This window comes from Pteropus vampyrus, unplaced genomic scaffold, assembly GCF_000151845.1.
Source record: "Pteropus vampyrus isolate Shadow unplaced genomic scaffold, Pvam_2.0 Scaffold582, whole genome shotgun sequence".
NCBI classification, from domain to species: Eukaryota; Metazoa; Chordata; class Mammalia; order Chiroptera; family Pteropodidae; genus Pteropus; species Pteropus vampyrus.
Genome location: NW_011889363.1, coordinates 390,534 through 398,730, shown reverse-complemented (window position 1 = coordinate 398,730; position 8,197 = coordinate 390,534).

Below are 8,197 nucleotides of genomic sequence, written 5' to 3'. Positions count from 1 at the left end.
TGATGCCTCGGTGCCACCCCCAGAGACTGTAATGTCATTTGGGTGCAGATAGGATATGTAGAATTTGAAAAGCTTCCAAGGGGATTCTCATATGCAGGCAAGGGTGAGAAACACTGTTTTGGGTGAGGTGAGAAGGATGCAAGTATAACCCCTGATAGGACTTATCAAAGTCTCTCTGCCTACGGTCACCATTTAGATTTTGCCTTACAAAGTTAGAATTATGCTTAACTCATTTAAAATATAGCACTTGTTTCCTTAGGAAAAGGGCATAGGAATGATGGAAGGCATCTAGTTTTGTTCATCAGAATCAATTTTACTGGTGAATGTGCAGTATAAAGATGCATTTCTATTATTATGATGTCATTTCCGAATATGCTTAAGGATTTGTTTTCTTCTTTGTTCTACGTTTCTGTCAGAACTTGGGAGAAATTTATTCTGTGCACAGTGTTTGGAATTATATTTTGTCTGTCTGTCTCATCTGAGGCAACAAGTTCCTCCACAGGATGGTGCTGTACTCAGGAGCAGTGTTCTAAGACTAACAAATTGATTTCAAATGGAAGTTTAATGCTGTCATCTGTCTGGCCATGAATCAAATCTGAATCCCCTCTGAATATCTTCCAACGTCTCTTAGTTTCGTGGAACTATAATTGACTCGGGTAGGCTACTAAGTAGGTTTCTGATGCCTTCTGAGACTAAGCATGGACTCAAAGGCTTGGAGAGAGGAGTCACCTCTTTCTTGGAAAACTGGAACGGGAAAAAATACTCTAATTTTTCAACAAGTGGTAGCAATTTTAGAAGATGATCCCATGAAGGGACTGAGTTCTAGGGCCCTATGGAGCAACTCTCCTTGGAGTGTAGGCCTACTACTAGGTGCTGGTCCCAAGACCATTTGTTACTGGTTCACAAAGCGATAGGGAGTTGGCCCCAGAATGTAAATTGGCAATGTCAATAAATGCATTATTTACTTCAGCTGATATTTTTTTGATAGCAAAACTTTCACGGAAGGAAGCAACACACTGATTTACATTCTGATGCACGCTCCTTATTTTATCGCTGACCACTGCTCTAATAGTGGTATTGCTCTAGAGAAGGGCCAGAGACGAAACACTTGTTCCTTTGTCTCTATGGGGACCATAGAAAATTAGAAAAAGGAAACATAAAAGACTTTTCCAAAAAGTACAGTAACTCTTGTACTAGCCCGAGTAGCCTCAGTCATTGCTAGATTTCTATACTAAGATGGCCTATGCAGTTCTGATCACTAGTTTTGCTAAAGGGTTGGTAAGCTCTAGACAGGCAGTCTGGACTAAATAACTTCTTTGGCTGTAAAGAAGGCCCATGTCTGTTAAAATATACTAGGCCGGAATACATGCCAGTTGTCACGAATGGCAGTTAATGTGGGTTAACTGCAACTCCTGAGGAATCTGATATGTTCCCAGATCGGTGGACCATTCTCTTTTTGCAGAAAGCACTGAACTCACTTCATGAAGTCACAAACAGTAACTTGTATTACTTCACCAAAAAAACCCACAAAATTGTACCCATGTTCGTAGCATTTACTTTGGAGTTATTTCATGAGAAATGGAATGACTAAATAGCTTTCTAATGTTTAAGTGTAAAAACTAGGAGTCCTGGGCAGGGTCATGACCTTCTCAGTGATTACCAGTCTCAAGACTGAGAAAGAACATATAAGTACTTATGAAGAATCGGTGTTGATTCTGATTTTTGAAGTTCATCCTGAATGGGACACAATCTGTCACACCACTACATTGTATCTGTTTTTGAGAAGAGCTGCACTGTGAATATTAATAATTCATGATTCATTCATTCACCAGGAATATATTTCAACTAGTATAGTTCATTGATTCAAAAATGTACTGGGGTTTTTTTTTTTCTTCACATTTTAATGTCTCTCAAGTGAGGAATATCTTACAATTAATGACATCTTTTTAAATCAAAGCTCTGGTGGATAACAGACGGCAGACTCAAATGAGAATTGAAGAGAACATAATGAGAAGATTATTTATAATGGTGTGGACATGGTAAAAGGAACTCAGTAAGGGGTACTGAAGCACTTCAAAGCTAGCAGCACCAGAATGCATTTACCACCCTAGGCCCAAAGGGCAAGGGGAGGGAGTGATCACTGGAACCCAGAGAGAACTGTCGGTCTAGTTTTAGGACAGGCCAGCCAAGAGGTGCTTTGGCAGAGGAACATAGCCTTTGACAACCTTTAGCCCAGCAGGGAAGAAACATGGGAAATAAGTACCCTAAAATTTCTCTCCTCCTGTTTTCTAATCTCCATTATTGGCTCCAGTTGGCAAAACCCAACTGAAAACCATAGGGCACAGGGGCAAAGCACAAACCAATCTGAAAAATTGTAGAGAGTAAGTCTGGTGAAACAAACAGAATATTCAGCACAGTTCATCTCTTTTACCCTCAGCATCTACTTTTTTCTTTTGTCTTAATAAAAATGCCATCATCTACTGCAGAAGTCAGTAAACTACAGCTGACAGGTAGGTCATCTGTTTCTGTAATTAATTTTAATTGGAACACAGGCACACACATTTGTTAATGTATTGTTTATGGCTGCCTTTGCTCTACAAAGGCAGAGATGATTAGTTATAACAAAGGCCGTATGGCCCATACAATCTATCTGTTTTAAAAAAAATTTCTGATCCCTGACTACTTTAGCACTGCAGAGTAATATCAGTTCTCTCACGAGACCTAAAACATTAGCTACCACCAGTGATATTTATATAAGACACTGGAGGAGAAACAGGGTGGAACAGTTAACCAATACAAAACATAGATGCTTCAATCCTTTCTGTAGCTGGTCATGAGATTGGAGTTGATAATTATTTCAATTTCTTCTTACTCTCTGTCAGCACTTTAACTGGATGGATTTCTTTACCTGGAAGCTTGACCCAAACTTTCATTCCTGAAGAACCTGTTTCCTAGGTGGCCCTGTTTTTATTAGTTGCTTCAGCTTTCCACTTGACCAGGACTATTGAGCAGTGGTGTACTGAGAGGTGACTCAATAAATCACCTTAGCTCTAGACATAGTTCTCCTTTTAACCATTGTTTATGAGCAACTTAATTTTTTTTTCTTGATAAGCACTCAGGCAACACAGGTAGCCCCTTCTCTATCTGTAGATTCGGTGGTGGGAGGAACTCAAAACATTAACAGGCATTCTCAGCTTCCAATGTAAGAAAACCATGACTATTTATTTCCTATGTAGACATCCTTCCTTGGGCATTAGAACCCTTATGCTCGGTGAACCTAAGTTCATGGAGATGTATAGGAAAAATTATTAAGTAAGCTATTAGGTATAAAAAAGGGCCATTCTAAGCTGCACATCTTGATCCCTAAATCCATGTGTTTTGCCTCTGAGGGTGACAGCACCATAATTTGGCTGCTGGTTTAAAAGCATATACTATATCATGTAAGATACATCCACAGCCTAAGTATCAGCTAATTCTGTAACTGAGATTTGAGCACACCATTCCATTGTTCTGTCAAACCAGCTATTTTTGGGGTGGTGAGAGATATAGTAAGACCAATGAATTCCATAGCATGGACTTAGAGATGTGTTTTTTTCCATTGTAAATTGAGTTTTTTGGTCAGAGGAGATATTGTGTAAGGTATTCTTTGAGTATAAGTGGTGCATTCACATGACAAGAGAACAGTTTATTACTTTCCAATCTAAGTGAGAACATCATCTTTCTTGCTCTTTGTTATAATGTACTCCAGAGAGATCTTGATCGTCTTTAATATACAGAACAGCATGCTAATCCATCATATGATGGCATTTTGCTATTCTAGATGTGCTATCTTTGCTAGAGCAAAGCAATAAAGCCTCTACTACCTGACACCCAGATATTGGCTGGGAAAATGCTTTCTTTTTCATTTCTATCAGCAAAGATAATCAGAAGCAGGGGTGTCTGCTGCAGAGAGCACAGGGAATCTTCTTGAAGAAACATCTATCTTTAAATGACCATCCTTGCACATTCCAGGAAACTTAAGAGAGAAATTCCTCTTGATTTCTGGCTATCTGATATTTTTTCTGGGGATTAGGTTGGGAGACCATTTTTCCTCATTCATTCAAACAAACTAACAAAACATCTATTATTTTTCCAAGGGCTGGTAATATTCCTCCAAATATGTGAGCAACACAAATCTAAAATTCTACTTTGAGAGCCTATTCTTAAGAATAAGAACACTCTTGATACCAATTACTGTATCAATCAGGGTCCCAGCAAGAAACAAATAGAACACTGAAACTGTGACATTGAGGAAAGATTAATAAAAGGACTATTTATAAACGTGTGGTCAAGGTTAAAGGGAAGTAACAAGTGATGGTGAAGCTAGCAACAACCAGGAGACTTTATTGCTTATAGGCCTGAAGGGGTGAAGGGAGAGAGTGGTTGCTGTAGCTCTAGCTATAGAAGGCTACCTGACAGAAGCTATAGCCCCAAGCAGAGGAATGTAACCACTGTCACCTTGTGACCCAGCAGAAAAGAGTCAAGGGAATAACTCTATCAATCTCACTTTCTTTCCACCATTCAGTCTCTTATTGGTACCTTCCTTTGGCCAATAACCAAAATCCACAGGGCAAGAGAAGACGATTAAAGCAGTTCATTAGGATTTGCCTCTTGAGGCAAAGAACAGTGTGAAGGGAAAAGAGAAAAAAAAATGCAGAGACAGAATAGAACATCCAGAATAACGCCTTACAGTTAGAATAGTTTTTTTTTTTCCTTTTTTTAGTGGAATATAAAATAATGCTGCATCTTACAATCAATGGTATCTCAGAGTAAATGAAATCCAACATGTGCATGGCATCCAAGCTCTCAAGAAGTTTAGAACTTGAGGGAATACTGGATATCACTTAGTCCAAGCCCCTCATTTTACAGATGAGAAGACTGAGCCTCACAGAGAAGAAATGTCTTGCTCAAAATCCACAGTAAGCAGCAGAACTAGCAGTAGGAGCTAGGTCTCCTAACAGTCAAACCCTGTGTTCTTTTGAGGTTGGATTAACATAAATGTATTCCTGACTCAGGCCTCACATTTTTTACTGGTCTAAGCCAAGTCAGTATCCAAATGCTTTCCTGTACACCTGATTATCATTAGTAACACAAGTGCTAAATATAGACTGAAAATAGAAGAGACATCGTCTAGAAGGTATCTGGTTAGTATTATGGAATAAAGCTTTTAGGGACTCTACTTCTTCAGATTTAGAGGAGGTTGTATCTAGATTCAGTTGGTTCTGATGAGACTCAGTAGGTTAGAAGACTCATCTAGAATAAAAAATATCCAGGTCTTCATTTTATGTACTCTGAAACAAGGTCAGACTACATGCCTGGGGAATTTTTTCGGGATACTTACAAGAGAGCACAAGAAAGATAAAAAAGATGTTAGTCATCAAGCATGTGTTTATGGGGAGAAATTCAAATTAAGGAAATAAAACTGAGGAAGACTGGTCAATGGGGTGTCTTAAGCCAACAAGTACCTTAAGTCTCAAGATCCATTCGGCCATATTCTCTGTACCAATGCTTTTTAAAGTTTATTGTGCTTGCAAATCAACTAAGGATCTTATTATAATGAATATTGTGATTTAGTGGGATTGGCTTTGGGGCCCAACATTTTTCATTTCCAAAGAGCTCCCAACGATGCTAAGGCTGCTGGTTTATGAATCACACTTTGAGAAGCAATTTTCCAGCTCATGACAAGCACAGAATTTCCATCTGGGGTGCAGTACAAATAGCATGAGCTTTGGGATCTGAATTGGGGAGCCCAATGTGGAATGGGGCTTTATTACATACTAGTTGGATCATCTGGACAAGTTACTTAATCTCTCTGAGACTCATGTCTTTTTTTGTCCTTTGTCTTTTTTTAAGCACAGCTAATAAATTAGGTAACAATTTGTAAAGCACCTGATGCAGAGTAGGTGCTCAATAAATGTCACTTTTGATCCTTTCTCTTGTCACGATCCATGATTTATTGAGGGGGGTGCGAAGGGAGCGACGGTGTTAAGATTTACAGGTGAGCAAAAAAAACAAAATGAGAGTCAAATTCAATAGCTGAGTCCAAAAAGAGTTGTTCCACATAATCTTAGTCTTAGAAATGGAAACCAGACTCATCCAATCTGTGTGCGTCAATACAGCAAATATGTTGTTCTCCAAAGACAAATATCAAAACAGGTGGAATAGGTGACAATCAATCTTTAAATATATACAATCCATCTTCAGGTATTCAGGAATAACTTGTAATAGAACACGTTAGAAATACTAGGAAAGGGAATTTAATGAAAAGACATTATACTTTGCAGCAAGTACAGGGTGGCACAAAGCTTTGGTCTGGGGTACAGATTCCATACAGAAACTTAGAAGTAGGCATATTAAGTGTTTAAGTATTGCTGCTAATTTTGTACTAAACATAGCAAGACAAGTAAATGAGAACAGTCCTTTATAGCCAACAATAAAACCAAGAAAACTAGCAAATGAATGCAGACCTTCCATCATCTCCAGAGAAGTTTAAAAAACAAATTGTTACTGTTTCTTAAAGTTCTTCCACCCTTTTCTACGTCTCTACTTAAAAACACAGATACTGTACCATACACTTAAAAATCTGTTAAAAGGGTCTTATGTTAAATGTTCTTATAACAACAACAACAAAAGAGCTATCAAGCCACAAAAGGTGGAACATGAAGGAACAAGCCACATGGAGGAATCTTAAATGCATATTGATTAGTGAAAAAAGCAAGTAGAAAAAGAATATATACCACATACTGTATGATTTCAACAGAATGACATTGTGAAAACAAGTCTAAACTATAGAGAAAATAAAAAGATCATGGTTGCCAGGGGTTGGAACACAAGAAATTTTTAGGGCAGTGAAACAATTCTGTATTGTAATGTAATTGTGGATACTTGATATTTTGCATTTGTCAAAACCCACAGAACTATAAAACACCAAGAATAAACCTTAATATAAACTATGAACTTTAGTTTATAATAATATATCAATATTGGTTCATCAATTCTAATAAATATACCACACCAATGCAAGATGTTAATAACAGGAGAAACTTGCAGCAGGGTGTTAAGGGATAGAAGGCAGTAGCATATGGGAACTCTGTACTTTCTGCTCAATTTTTCTCTAAATCTAATACTTCTCTAAGAAATAAAGTCTATTATTTATAAACAATCAAACCCGGAGACCACCTTCCTATTAGAACAGTAGTTTAGAAGAATAACTTGTCAGCCGAAGCAGGTGGGTGCCAGAGACCAAGCAAAAATGAGCATACCCACGTGTAGGTGACCCAGACTCTGGTAGAGTTTAGAAGATTACCTCTCTCATTTCTTCCCAAGGAGAGTCCCCATTCTGATGTCCTTGTGACTCAGTAATCCTTAGCTGTTCTTAGAGTACTGAAAGTGTGTCTTTGTTTTCCAGCCTACTAAGCCCTTGGACTCATCTTCAGGCCCACAGAAAAACAGCCTGCCCATTACAACTACACTCATTCCAGAAATGGGGACCTAGTGCAATCAGAGTTGGGCCAGTTCTTAGGCTGGTGATGTGGTGCCCCTCTCACAGGTTCTTGAAATATTTGTACATTTATGTTGAGGATCATCTGCCTAGTAGAATGGATACAAAGGAAATCCCCAATGGAGGCAAACCACCTTTTCCCCATGTCCTTAGCAATTTGTGTCTGGTCTAAACTGCATACTCCATTCAACAAAACAGTCCTGCCTCTAACCAGACCTGTATTTCTTAGAATTTATCAACCACAAATTGCTCTTTAGGCATGGGGTCTCTCCTCACTTGTCTATTTGAGCAGGCATTTCTTCCTGCTAATACCATACTGTTCCTGAGAGGAGTTCTCATTACCTTTTCAGGGATGTTTAGTACCCCTTATAATTTGGTACCCTGGGAAGCAGCCAGGGCAGCTTCCCCAACCTCAAAAGCAACCTGCTTCTGTGCATTCAGATGCTTTGCAAGCAAAGAGCTCTAACAGAGCTGGGTTTGGAGGTGACAGGAAAGAGCTGAAACTATTTCCAGAAATTCATGTGGGGAAAAAAGCATTAAGGGCATCCCCTAAAGTTCTGGTGTGTACTCCAATAATCAGAAGGACAATATAAGAAGATATTTGAGAATTAAGGAGGCCAAATTAATTAGGGGTAGTGAGGAAGGTCAAAAGCAAGA